Raw genomic sequence first — 14,648 nt, 5'->3', positions numbered from 1 at the left:
TGCTATTTTAATCAGAAGCCGTTTTTATTAGAACTGCTGAGTACTATAAAGCACCTCACTGAATCGAAAAGCTTTTTCAAAAAACTCACACTGAACAGCATCCCTGAATAAACGTATTTTTGATTGCTCAGCTAATTTACCCAGAAAGTTAGAAAATTCAGGACAAATCAAAGCCTAATGAAAAAATATCCATATAAATTTCTTTCCCGGTTGAATTTCTTGTTGGGCTTTTTTTTGGGGTTTTGTTTGACTTTTTTGTTTTGTTTGTTTTGTTTTGTTTTTTTGTCATGAACCGAGACAAAGTAGAAGCTATTTCAGTTTAAACCCCTTAAAGTCAGCAACTAAAAAAAAGTTGAAATCTACTGATACACCACACTAAAAATCAGTACCAACACACTTCAGAGACACCCCTGCTTAAACAAGACAGCACCAAACCAGTTAAATCTGTTTACGTATTAAGTTTCATCACCACATTTCTGCATGCAACTTGTAGAGAGCATTACTATCTCATGAGTGATCTGCCAACACACTTAGTTGGGTAAGAGAAAAGACAAGGTACTTACAACTCAGTCCAAGAGACCCTGGCTGACGGTCCCTCTAAGCTCTCCTCTTCTCTTACCAAAATTCTCTGGCTACCAGGACATGGGCATTCCTCCCTCTTTTCCTCTCTCTCCCTTTCCCCCCCTCTCCCCATCTCCCTCCCTCTCTCTCAGAGGCAGTGCTTCTCCCATTAGAGGAATTAAAAGTGGTTGGTGCCATGCTAAATTTAACAAGCTCATTAGTATTCTCCCTGTGTGCTTCCTAGTGAACTCTCCCTATTCAAGCAGCTCTCTCTAGCTGAGGGGTCAGGCAGCTAATCATTAAATCAAACTAATGTCACCCTATCACAATCGGCCTAAGAGAAGGAGGGTTTATTATTTCAGTTTATGCTAAATAAACGGTTTTACAAATGGTCTCCAAGCAAGGTCAACAGCAGCTTCAATTACAAGACAAACTTAACAAGAGTTGCTATAAACCAAGTGCTCCATATTGACCTAAGCACAAGCTCGGCTCTGCATATTGCCACTAGCAGGATTGTACAGGAATGCATATTGTAAAATAAAGGAAAGGGTAATCTTTTCTTTGCCAGAATTTGTGACTGCACAGAGACTGCTCATTCACCTCTCCCCAACCAGATTGCTGCTCAGCTCAATTCACCCCACACAAAGGCTGAAGACCAGACCTCAATGGACCGAGTGAAACATGTTCAAAACTAGGCTCTCTATTGTGACTGAATTTCTTAACATCTTTTCAAAAAGCGGAGAATGCCTTGAGGCTAAAGGAAGAAACAGGCTAATGGTGAATTGGGAATACTGAGCAAATTTCAGAGCCCTTTCCTCCTAGCTTTTGAGGTTGAAAGCAAGCTCTTTCCTTTCAAGTTTCAAAGTCCTTTTTCCTCCCGCAGTGTCACAGAAGGATTTGAAAAGAAGGTAATTGTGCTCACAGTCCCCCTGATCAGAGCTTACGTCCTATTTCTGGTATTTCAGAATACTTCTTGCAATAATGGTGCATATAGCTCAATCCCTTAACCGTCCTGCACTCTGCAATTGCTCATTAAATGAACAATTGCTGGTATAAAATGCCTTTTATGTTCAAGGTCTGGATATAAGATAAGCATTCTAGTACTCTAAATTTGGTTTACTAAGGAAACTCTCCATCATTAAATTACAAAACTGAAGTCAGAATATCAGTCTTTCCCAGAAAAGTAGCATTTTAGGTTGCTGTGAGTCAGAAGGAAGGGGGAAGATGGAATGTAAAAGAGATTGATTATTTAGATTCTTAATGGAGCAGATACCTAAGTAATAAAGCAACTCCCTTCATGTTTCAGAAAGTCTTAAGTTTTTGATGCTTGATTTTTTTTTTTCCTTGAAACGATGCAGTAGAGCAACTGCCAGGCTCATTAGGACACCTGTATCTGCACCTTCTTGCATCCATACCCTGATCACTACTCTCTGGCCACCTTAAGAGCAAAGTAGGAGGAAGTAGATCAGAAGGATTGTGCCTGCCTTTGAAAACAGTGCACACTGTAACTGAAATTTTGTTTTGGGTGGGTACAGTAGTTTGAATTGGGCACTCTTGGTCCCAAGTTTGTTATTTTCCTGCATTTGGAGAAACTGCACAAGAAGTACGCACTCTGGAAACAGTAACACAGATATGAAGCACAATGCTCATAATTGGTTTTAAAAATAGACTCCAATCACACGAGAGGCTACAAAATCTGCCAGATAACAAGTACTGTACTCACTTTATTTGCAATGCTTAAGCATACCTTATACAAGACTTTTGTGCTTATAAATAACATACATTATCTGAGCTCTCCACTGAAAATGTATAGTTTTATATTCCCACTAGAAATGCATTTTCAGCTTAGTTATTTTTCCATTATCATATGTATAGTATTTTCCAAGAACTAATTTGTGACCTTTGGAATATGAACACACAGCTCCTTTTTTGTTTTGTTTGTTTGTTTTGAAAAACCCGTTATATTCTTTTGTTCTCAACTTTAACTTTCACTGGAAGAAAAAGGAGTTATCAACGAAGCAGATAGAGGACCCCACAAAAACCTGCTTAATACTCTCCACACTCTCCCTTATTTTCCTCAGCTGCAACATACATTCATTTTTGCTGCATCTACTGCACAATTTAGTTCAGTCCTGTTTTCAGAAGTACAGAGGAAGATGGAACACACTGCATCGATACAGTGCCTATGACTTTGGAAACAGAGCCTGATCATGCACTCCTCTGGATCAGTGGCAGAGCTCCCACTGACCTGGATGAGAAAAGACTGGGCCTGTACAGAGCCCACACTGCCCCAACACTAAACCAGCGATGCACTGCTACCAGCAGAACGTCGCTCGCAGCCTTTTCCAACTGTGTGCATAACTCTTCCCCAGGACTGCTGGGGAACCTGAGGATGGTATGAAGCAGCTTAAAAGGCTCAGGTAAACTTTTTCAGATCCCTACATCAGAGATAGACTTGTTAGTAGCAGTGTCTTAATTTTTCGATTATCCAGAGGAGTTTACACTGCTTGCTGCCTCCCCAGCTGCTCCCAACTAAAACCAACTGGCTTAAGTTAAACAGACGTACTTGAAGTCACGTAAAATAAAACTACCCTTCCAGTCTCATACAAGCAAATACCTAATGGATTTAACTGAGAATCTGCATCCTTAAACCCCAGAATCAGATCTATAGGGCAATGCTAAAAATCTCCTAGACGCTGAAAAGAATCTAGTTAGGAAACACAAGAGGTAGCTGCGCACACAGCTACCTGCAAAAAAATGCACAGGGTGCTGTGGAAGCCTCTCTATCAGTCCCAGGACTCTCAGTCTCAGAAGATGGACAAGGAGGGCAGGAGGCAGAGCTGGGTTGCCTTACACATGATCCTACATCTCGCCGATCATGCAGGATATGGGGAAAGAAAGGGAGAAACATTTGGGTATATTCCTGAAGTTACTGACCTGACACTTGAGCCATCCCACTGTCTTCAATGACTTCAGAACAAGCTGTTGAAGCTGCTTGCTGTGAACCAGATTTCCACGGTATCCTGTTGGCCAAGTTTGCCTGGAGCTGCCCAGCTGAACCACCAGCTAGCTGAGACGAGAAGCTTGAACCCCTGCAATGCCCAACCGCAGCCCCAGCCTGCAGGGCTGAGACTCTCTGGGAAGCTAATGGAAGGACTAATCCTCAGCAACTCGCAAGGTCAGCGTCCAAAGAAGTGGGAGCCTCACTCCTAAACAAGCCTTCCCCCAGCCCGTTTCCACACAGGCTTTAAAATAACAAAAACAAACAGTTTAAATCAAAACAGCTGAAAACCATTTTTCTCCCTTCCCAAGTTCAGGGCTGCGTGTTTCTCCCATGGCAGACAGTAGATTATTGCGGTGATACTTAACACCCCTGGCGAGCGCGGCCCCCAGCACTCTGGTTTAGGTGTTAGTGACGACACTGATTGCAGCAGGAGAAACACTAAACCCTGCACCTAGGTACCAAGCAGGTGGTGAGCTTTTAAGTCTACCTTCATGGGGCCTGCAAGGCCCAAATTCTGCTTGCTTTACTCACACCGTAATCCCAGGGATTCAGTGAAACTACTCGTGCAAGTAGAGCAACGTGGATTCGTGTCCAGCGTCAGAAAGGCTCCAACCATTGGGCACAAACAGTCTGTGCCTGAAAAACGCATTGGAGGCATTTGCCAGCACGTGGAAATGCTGTGTCATTAGCTTGATGAGAAAGGGGCTCTTAGTATTACAAGTGCTTTGTAGTTCGAATGGACAAGAAAAAAAAGAAAGCCTTAATGCAGAAGACATTTGACGGTAGAATTAATTGGCAAAATTAACATGTAGTGTGTGATTTCTCCTTTTAATTTTGAGGAACTAGAAGGTTGGCAAAAGCATTTCCCTTTCTCGATGTAATAAATTTTATGTTTTGATTTTGCAACTTAAGTGTTGGAAAACTCACATGAGAAAAAGAAATCTCTAGAAAAACCTTGCCTTACCTTATCATTCCTCCTTTGAAAATACTGTTCTGCCTCATAAAATTCAGCAAATTCAGAGATGGCAGATTACTGTCCATCAGCCTCAGCAAACTAGAATATTTCCTCAAAGTCTGCTGATCACGGCTAAAACTCAAGCTTTGCACTTTCAGGGTACCTCCAAGACCATTGCCATTCTCCAACATCTAACCTCTTCAAAGAGACAAGAAACTCAAATATAACTTAAAGACAATGACAGACACGAGCATCTGACTATTGGCAGCCATTTCTCAGAAGGAAAAATCTCCTCAGCCTATTGCAAAACTCTCAAAAGGATCCTGATTTGAAAACATTATGAAGTTCCTTCCATTAGCCAGTTATTAGACTGTTAGTCACTGCTTACTTTGAGCAGGCTAATTAGTTACATCAAAGGCGCTACAATAAATTCCCAGGAGGGTTTGGGGGAGAGGGGGGGGATATATTTCTTAACCATCTAATAGCACGTTTATGCCTATCTGAGGGTAACTGCCTCACTTCGCTCAGACACTGGGGGACATATTCTGTGCTGTCACTTTCTACCAAAGCCAGCAGCAACATCAGGCCTTAAAGCTGTTTGCAGCCCGATATAAATTTGATTAGCCATGCTTAAAAGCCACAAAAGAGCGAAAGAGGAGTTATAAACCCTTTGGTGCACCATCTTCCTTTGCAACATCTTCAGCGCAGTCACCTTGCCTTTGACAGAAAAAAATTACTTTTAGTGTTGCATATGAACAGAATTGATATTTCTTCCCTTTTTCCTTGGGAGGGTGCAAACAGCTAAACGAAATCATTAGCAAACCGCTAAGTGGTTTGCAACAACCCAGGCAACCCTTCAGTTTAGATGGCAGATATCACCTATTTAGTTGCGAAATTTACTCATTGCTGCATCCTTTTGCACAGTTGCAGTAAGAGTCAATGTTTCCACTATATCCCTGTACTTCTGGCCTCAGAAGTTTTAAAAATATGTTATGGGTTATCCAGCCCCGATTTACAGTGGCTGCAATCTCAGTTGTGGACAATTATTTCATCAAGATCTCAGGGCAAAATTTAAATGCCATATACATCTCCCTGTGCATATGTGTAGGTGTTTCTACATCCCCAAGTGTGATTCCAGGCACCCACAAGTTCAGCTCCACCTCACATACCATAAAATCCAACCAATTGCGTGTGGGGCTCTGTGTGATACGTGATGTCTGCACATAAATGTCCACAGAGGCACGTTGGATACCTGAACCTAGAAATGAGGCTTTTCCCGTTCCTTATCAGTAGCCTAAGTAATTCAGAAGAATCCTACAAAACAAACATAAGGTTTACAGCATAGGATGTTTTCAAACAAATTAAAAACCTGGCCCAGAAAACTCTCTACCCCTGTACACCAAATGACTTGATGCTTTGAATGATCTGGACATTAGTGCATTAGTTTAAAACAGCAGAGCTCCTAACCCACAGATATTGTGAAATATTCCTTTTATCAACACAACCTCTCCACCAGGAATATGGTACTCTGAGAACCCCAAACCTGACATCATTTGTTTACCTATAATTGTTAAAGTTCAGAGGCTGCCCTCCCTGCCTGGAGACACTCCTTACAAAAGAAAAAAAAAAAAACTCGCCTTGAGAAGTTTTTGACCTTCCCAAACTGCTTTTTCCCCTCCTCTGCTCACTTTATTCTCAATTTTCTGCACTAAAGAGGATGTGCAAGCTCTGGCAGAGGTGCACACTACAACATGAGTCATCAAAAATACCACTACCAGCCACAAGCAAGTAGGGTGGGTGCATGTGAGTGGACGAGGAGAGACGGAGATTGGAGAGCCTGGAAGGAAAGGACAGACCAAACTTTTGATAACATGGTCTCCACTCCCCTCATCTAGGGGTAAGAATGCTCTTAGAAGCTTTGGAGAGAAGGCTTGTGGTTCACAGAGTTGAAGAGTTAAGACAACTGACTACTGCTCACCAGCTCCGTTGTCAGTGCCTCTTCTCCCTTCCTCACTTCTACTGCACACTTCTGGCCAGGGTTTCTAGCCTCTGGTAGGGTCCACCAGGCTTGCCTGCTACATTTGAGATGAGGCAAGAAAGCCTGAAGACACACCAGCTTTTTCCAGGTTTGAACACCACCCCACAGGGAGAGGACCTGCATGCCAACCAGACCACTTTATGGATCAAAACAAGTTGATGGTTAATGTTTTCTGCTGAGTTTTAGGGATGACTAAAACTGATTTTCAGACTTCACTTGTTTGATTATTTCTGCGTTTGTCTTTCTAACCTTAATGCTGTGTAACAGATTTTAAAAGACAATGGAACACTGGCTGCAAGCTTTTACTCATCAGCCACATACACATACTTAAGTGCTTATACCTGTCTTAAGCAATATTATATATTTCTATTAATCATTAAGTAATGGACACCTGAGATCATAAAGATAGTCAAGTTAGAAAAACACTGCTGTGTTCAGAAAGAAAGCATCAGAGCAATTTAAAACAGCATTCTCTCCCTACTACATTAGCCATGGTAGCTCAAAAAAGAGCATTCTTAAACAGTTAATCATGTTTTGCTGGCTTCATCTGGCAAAAGGAGATTTCAATGTTTACTCATCATCTTTTCCTTCTTCTTGTTCTTGGCTACCTAGACTTTCAGGCAACAATCATTTCAGAGAAAAATAAACTAGGTTTCATCCCAAAAAATACATTAAATAAACATGATTTGTATGGAAAGGAGGTTGGGAAAGGGAAAAGAAATCACTTGTAAAGTGATATACAAAACAAAATAAATTAAAAAAAAAAAAGTCACTGCATAATGTCTAGGAGTATAGTCACTTCTGTGTGCTGCAGAGGAAGGCAAAACTGTAGTCGGTGAAAAAAGAACCATTCCAATACAGAAAGTATTCCAACAAGAGAATTAGCAAGTTTTACTGTTTATTCTTTTTATTTTTAAAAAAACAAAGTAGGACTGCCTCTTAAATATATCACTAAGAATTCTAACTATTTCTAAGCATACTAGGCATGACAGAATCAAAACTGGAAAACATCTTCCTCCACTTCTGCTAATAAATTTGATATGATAAAAAGGTGTGGCGCACTAAACAAAGGTAAGGCAAAAAGAAACAAAACTAATTTCAGAGAGGGGGCTTCCTTTCGAAAAACAAAGAAAAAGAATCTGAACATTTTTTAAAGGAAAACTTAATTTCCACAAGCATTTCACACACTACTGTCATGAGGGACTGAACTTCCAAGTTTCTGCACAGATAAAACTGTTGTGGGAGAGGGGGAGAATTCATGGCAAACTCTGGACTTGAAGATCTTTCTGCTCCTCAGATCTCACCCTGGTGCTCCATAAGCCACTTCACTTCTCAGAACTTTGTCTTCTTCACTCACCAAATGCATAAAACACTGATAACCCATTTCATAAGAGAATAGGATTTTTATATAGCAGATAAGCACAGCATCATTGAAGGATTCAAGGGCCATTTGATTTATGCACAGAAACGTCCACTTAGATTTGAAGGCAGAATATGTTGAACAGTCAGCCCAAAGCTGTCCTACAGATCACCCTGTATACTAAATGTTCCACTTCTGAAAAACAGTGTGCCTCCCACTTCTATTACGTAAAATGGTTGTCCACAACTTGCACAACTTGTCCACAAATACATAACTGTTGACTAATAACTATTCACCATGTCCCTGCAAAGGGAAGAGAAAAAAAAAAAAACAAAAAAACCAAAGAAAAAGAAAAAACACATAAAATCAGAAGAAACCAAACTAATCAACCTCTAAGGTGTTACTGCCCTGAATTCAAAATGCCTACCCCAACCAGCCCTGCTGCTATTCTATCAGCAGAAGAGAAATCTCATCCAAAGCACACTGCTTCCCTCTCTTCATAACTATTTTAAGTGCTGAATCATGGCTTTTAATAAGCTTCAGGAAAAAAAAAAAAAAAAGAAGTGAATAACAGCAGTGGATTTGATTTACCAGCATCTTCACAGATTGCTAAATAGTTGAAGAAACTTTTTTCCAAAGAGCAGCCATATTCTTTCTTCCCCAACGCAGAACAGAAGGTCCATCTTGCTGGCACCAAGAAGAATTAATTTTTTCCTCTAGAGAGAAACAATAACCTTTTGAAACTATAATACAGATATCTCTCATATCATGCTCCCAGATTCATCAGATTAAGAATAATACTTGTATTCTAATCTCAGTGTTCATACCAGTTTTACCACAAGTCTTGTAAACATGAAAACTAGAAGACAACCTGTATTCTAAATACCTTTAGATCCCTCAACAATTATTCGTGACAGTGTTGCCAACCATTTGTTTTTAAATATCTCCCTTCAGAGGACATGAGATTTAACACATTTGTCCTATAAAATTCAATTAGCCTTTTTAGATGCACCAGAATTGTAACATCAAAACTGCCTAGCAGTAAAGAAGAAATTCCCAATAGAAAATGTTGTTTTTTCATGGCAAAAAAGACTGACAGTCCACAGCCATCTCACAGCAGAATACATATTGGGCTTGCTTGTTGCAACTCCTTTCTAAAGACTAGACAAAAATCTTTTCCAGAGCAGTAAGGTTACCACTGTCAGCTGCACTGAACTACATACTTCCCTCTCTTTCGGGTCTTATCTTCAAAAATCACGGAAACAAAGATGTAAACTTGGACATTAAAGAGTGTTAACATCAAAGTACACGCACTACTTTTGATATTAACCAAAGCCTTGAACCAGCAATCTAACTGGCACAAATCAGGGCTGTCTCTGTAATTTCAGAAACAGCTGAACCGAGCTCTCTGCCGTGGCCTGCATTTGCTCACCGACTTTTCAAAGCACAGTATCCTCATATGTTTTTACAACTACCTGCCAATCAAGAAAGCAGCAGGAATCCAAATTCACTTCTTGGCATCTTCACCATTTATCTGTCCACATTTCTAACACATGAAGCTTTCTATTTCTTTCTTTTCCTTCAATAAATTTTAACGTCTCCATCCAGAGCAATTCCTTCACATTGAAACAAATCATGGCCTGTATAACATCCCCGCCATTTGGTTTACCTAAAAATCACTGTTTATCTCAATTTAACTGAAAAAAAAAAATAATACAAAAGTGCATAAATAAATCATACAAACGGGTGCCAGTAATGGTACTTGTCTACACAAGACTCTCCAAACATGTCACCTCATAATGTATCATACAACTTCAGCCACGGTAACACATCATGGCTTCAACCAGTGTAGCGTATGCATCTCAAGGTACCAATGTAAACATCAGGGTAAATGGAATGGAAGGAGGAAAGGGAAGAAAGGGAAGGAGAGAGGGATAGAGAGGGAGGAAGGAAGGAAGGGGGGAAAAACGTGCTCAAATTTGAATTCCTGGCATTTTTTGTACCCTGTTGATGTTTTGTATTAACAGGACAAAACCCAGGATCCAGGACACATGCTGTGATGCAACACACTGTAGTGCATAACTGTGCTTGGAGGGATGGCTCTCCTCCCATACTGCACCCTTCTTTTCCTTCATTGCTGAGGGAGGCAAGGGAATAAAGATATCAAGGGAAGGCAGAATGGAGTTTGGTATCTACTCTACATATCTTTCAAACCAACTGATTGTATTAAGCCATTTTTGTATGAGGTAAGAGTTTCTACACTAGATTTCTTCCAAAAAAAAAAAAGCAGCAGTCAGGTGGAAGAGATGCTGTACTACCAAGCCTCTCACATCAAGGTTGCAGTGTGATTTCTCTGCATCATACAAGAAAGTATTAAGGGGCAAGGTGTAATAAGCATCCCACCAGAAAAAAAAAAAAAACCAAACTTTGATCAGAGTCAGCATCTTATTAGATACAAAAGAATCAAGAGGGAAAGCCATGCCCTGGAGGCAATTCCCAGGAAGATCCATTCCTACTCCAAGCAGATTTGCATTTTGAGCAGAGTTGCTGATTAGGGATGTGACTTAGAGCAAGTTTCCAGGATAAACCTTAAAACAAATCAGCACCAGAATGCAACAGAGGAATCACATGTGGTTCTGTGGACTTCAGCAATGTATGCATGACCCAGACATTCATATTGCTGGTAAGTTATTGAGTATTCTCTTGAGGACCAGGCAACTATCTTCCACCATCCCCCTCAACCACTGAGAAAGAGAATACACAGAAATGCTTTCATAAACTCTATGGGTTTGTCAACCACTCATGAAACTATATGCAGGCATGAAGATGGAGAATGACTATAGAGACTATTCTGCCAGGTTGACCATAAATTCTGTCACAAACTGAAAACACTATACACGCACAGCCTTAATAAAGAAAAACAATTAAAAATGTGGCCCAGGACTGATCATAGTCATCTTCATAGACTAGGAGTATGATTGTAGAAATGTCAGACTTGTATATCAGAAAGCTGGGTTTACTGGCAAAAAGGCTCTCTCCTCAAGCCTCCTTTCCTCAACTTCTTGACAAAACCGATCTTCACTTCAGGGGAACCAGGAAAATATGGCAGAGTGGGCCCAAGAAAGCAGGGGAACAAAGTGCACCTTAAACCAATAAAATACCTATGGTCCATCAAGTGGTCTTGTTCCTGAGCAGTAATTAAAATTTTAATGGAATGCAAGCAGGTTTCTAATCATTAGGGCGACACAGTGTCAACAATACGGCTGAACAGAGGGACAGAAAAAAAAAAAATCTTAAACTTATTCACGTAGGACTCTGTCCTGAAGCTATTCATCTGTGGAAGACCAGTCACAAGAGTCCCTTATACCACTGCAACTACTCTGAAGGACTAGGTCATTAATTTATTCTCCTTCATCCCAAATTGTAATGTTTTACATGCAAGGACTTGAGGGTAGGTATGCATTTTTACCACAAGTGTAACACAAAATGAACGTGGACAATGTTCATAAAGCATTACACATCCATGCACACACAGAGCTACTGGAACATAAACAACACAACAAGAAAAAGGGCAGCTCAAAAGTAAAATCAAGCCCACAAGAGAAAGCCATTGCAAAAGTGAGATTGCTTGTGCAGCATCGGTTAGCAGCTCACGTGTGCTACCATCTGCTTCAAGATGCCTACAAAGTAACATGCCATTTTTTTCTGCAGGACCCTAGCTTCATCCAGTATATTTATACTTGATACAGATTGTGTTTTCGAGTTCTAGGTTTGATGTAAATAATGACACCTCAAAAGTTCCTACATATTTGCACTTTTGTGGTTGTGACTGAAATTTCCTTACTTCTGGGGTCATTTATAAAAAGTCACTCTACTAGCAGATATTTTATTACCAAAAAGGTGAGTTCAGTCTGTAACATCTCCTTGTATGGTAGCAGAGAAATATTTCGTCTTCTTGACCATGTATGTTAATGAAATACATAAATTTATATCACCAAGACCTTCACCTCACTGTCAATGAAGCAAACATTGGCCAAGGAAGTGACAGACTATTATAAAATAAGAAAGTGGGGGAAAGAGAGAGAAATATCACAGTCACATGTCGGTTTCTTCAGGCCACCACACTAGGGATGAATGCATGTGACCATTTAATTAATTATAATGCAGAGGCACAGAGATATACATGTTGGCATTCCTGATATGGTGTATAAGTAATATTCCTTAAATTAATGACTTGCATGTAGCTTCATTGAGTATAAAAAATAGGCAACAAAGAAGAAAGCAAAAGGGAAGCTGAACATGGTAGCCATCAGAAAAGGGTGCCTTTAATTCAACCCACTGAGCCTTTGAAAGCAAACAAAACACTTTGTAACCTTAGTAAATTATCATTTTCCAAGATATTCAGTGCAGAAGATGACAGACAGCATGTCAAGGGTTCACAGACAGCTGCTGATCAGAGCAAATTTTGCATGTTGAATCCCACCTGGGCTTTAAAGAGGAAGTTTTCTCCAGTGTGAACAAAATTGTTGCTTCTTCCACTAAAATATACTTTTTCTGTTCCATCTTTCACCTTGTTATTTTCAAAGTGCTGCCTCTTCTCCACTGCTATCTTCTCTTCCCGGTCCTATTTGCTATTCCAACCCTGCACTCCACAAATCTCTCATCTCAGACCCATTCTATTCGGCCAATATCTGTTAGCCATGAAATCTAAGCTCTTTGTCCTATTCCTTGTGGGAAGAATCTCCTTGTTCAGTAGTTCCCATCTTCTCTCTCAATCTGTCTTTTTCTTAATCTTCAGTCATGCATGCCAGTCATTGTGCCCCATTCCTGAGGATTCCCTGTTTTTCCCTCTAGGTGCCCTGTCCAATCTCAGCACACTGAGCTTGGGCTCCTTTCTTCAGGTTCTTTCTATGAAATCTTTTCTCCCTCACCCCTGTCTCCCTTCTGACAGGGCTGCCACTCTCCAAACCACATTCAATTAAACAGAGACTTTCCCCCATCATTCTCAGCATCAAATCCTGAACTAGCACAGGAAAACTGGTGGGGGTGTCTCGTAACAGTGGGGATCCTGTAAGATCTTCTTGCTTTTCCCTTTCTGTTGCTGGCATTGCCTTTTCTTTGATACAGCTGGCTCGTAACAGTGATAGACAAAGTACACAGTCCTAAAGTCCACCTGAATGCTCTTCAGGAAGAAGAAAGATAATACCTGAGGGGTAATTATCCCTGCAACTCTCACAGTTGCAGTTAAGTCTGTGGAAGATGAGAAATGCCAGTTCATACAGTCAGAGCCATAAAGTAGCATCCATCTCACCTAACTCTAGTTGTCTAGGCTCCTTTTATTGTTGGCTGTGAAATCACACCTCCAGACTGTAACTCAGCTTGTCTCAAAACGGAAGGGCTCATCCTCTGGATGCACATGACTGACTACAGATCACCCAGATGATTAATGCCAGTTAAATACCTATCTTTTAGAAAGATAAAGGTAGAGAAGATGAATCAACTATCCAACTTCTAGAAATACAGAGAATGCAAAGTGGTTTCTCCATAGTTTTCTGTAGAAGGTACTGTTTTGCCATCCAGTAGTAATAATAATAATAATAAATGCATCCAATCTTCAATTTACTTCTGCAACTGTTTGGTCTGATTTAATCTTTCAATAACATAAGCACCCAAATGGAACCTAACAAATTTAATTCTCTATTTCATTACAACAGCCAGCACTGCAGGGAATCCTGAAGAGCAGTGAATAATTCTCACTTTCAAGTGATTCATCTAATCTTCACTGAAAAAACTTAAGTCCCAGTGATACATGCAGTTGTTTGGGACAGACCTGATCATCTTCTCTCACTGGTTAGATAAGGAAGTGAGGCCAAAGAGTACCAAAATTGGAACAGCAATACTGAAATAATAGCCAAACACTGACTCATCTTGATTGCTACACAGACTAACATTTTTTAATAAGGGGCTATCAGTGATGATGGAAAAGGTAAGATAACACAGCCAAATCAACACAACCGTAATTTTCTAAATTCTAGAGGAGAACACCAAACGCTTTCAGTCTTATAACCTGTAAGACTATGACAGGTGTTTTATGAGATAGGTGGATGGCCCCATTCCAAAATAAGTTCTCTTAGTCAGATGTCATACTTCAGAGACACCTCACTACAGACATCTGAGTGCCTGAGATATGAAGGTACTGAATGCTGACAAGACTATTTACAACAGTGAATCATTCAGAAACTTTCAGTTTGGGCATCTGAAGACCAAGGTGTAAAACTATATGGACTGTATCATCACTATGTAATTGTGGTCATGATTTACTGATTAGACTGTCTTTAGCAACTGAATTTCCAAAACATGTGTGTCCTAGGGAACAAGTGGTATTAGTCTGTGCCTGCACAGAAGACTGGAGATACAAGAGACCAAGATCTCCATAAGTGTTGTGCAGCCAGCACTTCTATGACTTTCTCCATCTGTGTGTCTGTATCTGTTTTGACTGTTCAGATTATAAACCCTCCACAGCAGGAACTGTCTGTTTTTATCAGATATATATCCACAACTGAGCAAAGTGAGGCCTCTCAGAACAGGTCCTTCAAAAGCACCACAAAAATGTTTTGGGTTTTTTTCAGGCTATGCAATTAGAGTCTCTCGTAGGACTACTGGAAAGCCTGTATTTAAGCATCAGTTACCCAACTGAAGATCGTGAACTTCCGAGTATTTCCCTCAACTT

General features: G+C 40.3%; 1 protein-coding gene across 2 annotated transcripts in view; it reads right to left on the bottom strand.

Annotated features, from left to right (window-relative positions):
- GLI3 (GLI family zinc finger 3) overlaps positions 1 to 14,648 on the bottom strand; it is a 205,957-nt gene that overhangs the window by 143,042 nt on the left and 48,267 nt on the right. The window contains exon 1 of one of the 2 annotated variants that reach the window (XM_027902425.1): positions 564 to 613. The exons of the other annotated variant lie outside the window; for it this stretch is intronic. The gene's annotated coding sequence lies outside the window, so the exon portion shown is untranslated. Of the gene's footprint in view, positions 1 to 563; positions 614 to 14,648 lie in introns of those variants that run through there. 2 annotated transcript variants of the gene reach the window in all.

This window comes from Empidonax traillii, unplaced genomic scaffold, assembly GCF_003031625.1.
Source record: "Empidonax traillii isolate 1590-97213 ecotype Southwest subspecies unplaced genomic scaffold, ASM303162v1 scaffold873:size564455, whole genome shotgun sequence".
Taxonomy (NCBI): domain Eukaryota; kingdom Metazoa; phylum Chordata; class Aves; order Passeriformes; family Tyrannidae; genus Empidonax; species Empidonax traillii.
The sequence above is the reverse complement of the archived record's forward strand: the minus strand, read 5'-3'. Positions and strand labels throughout refer to the sequence as shown.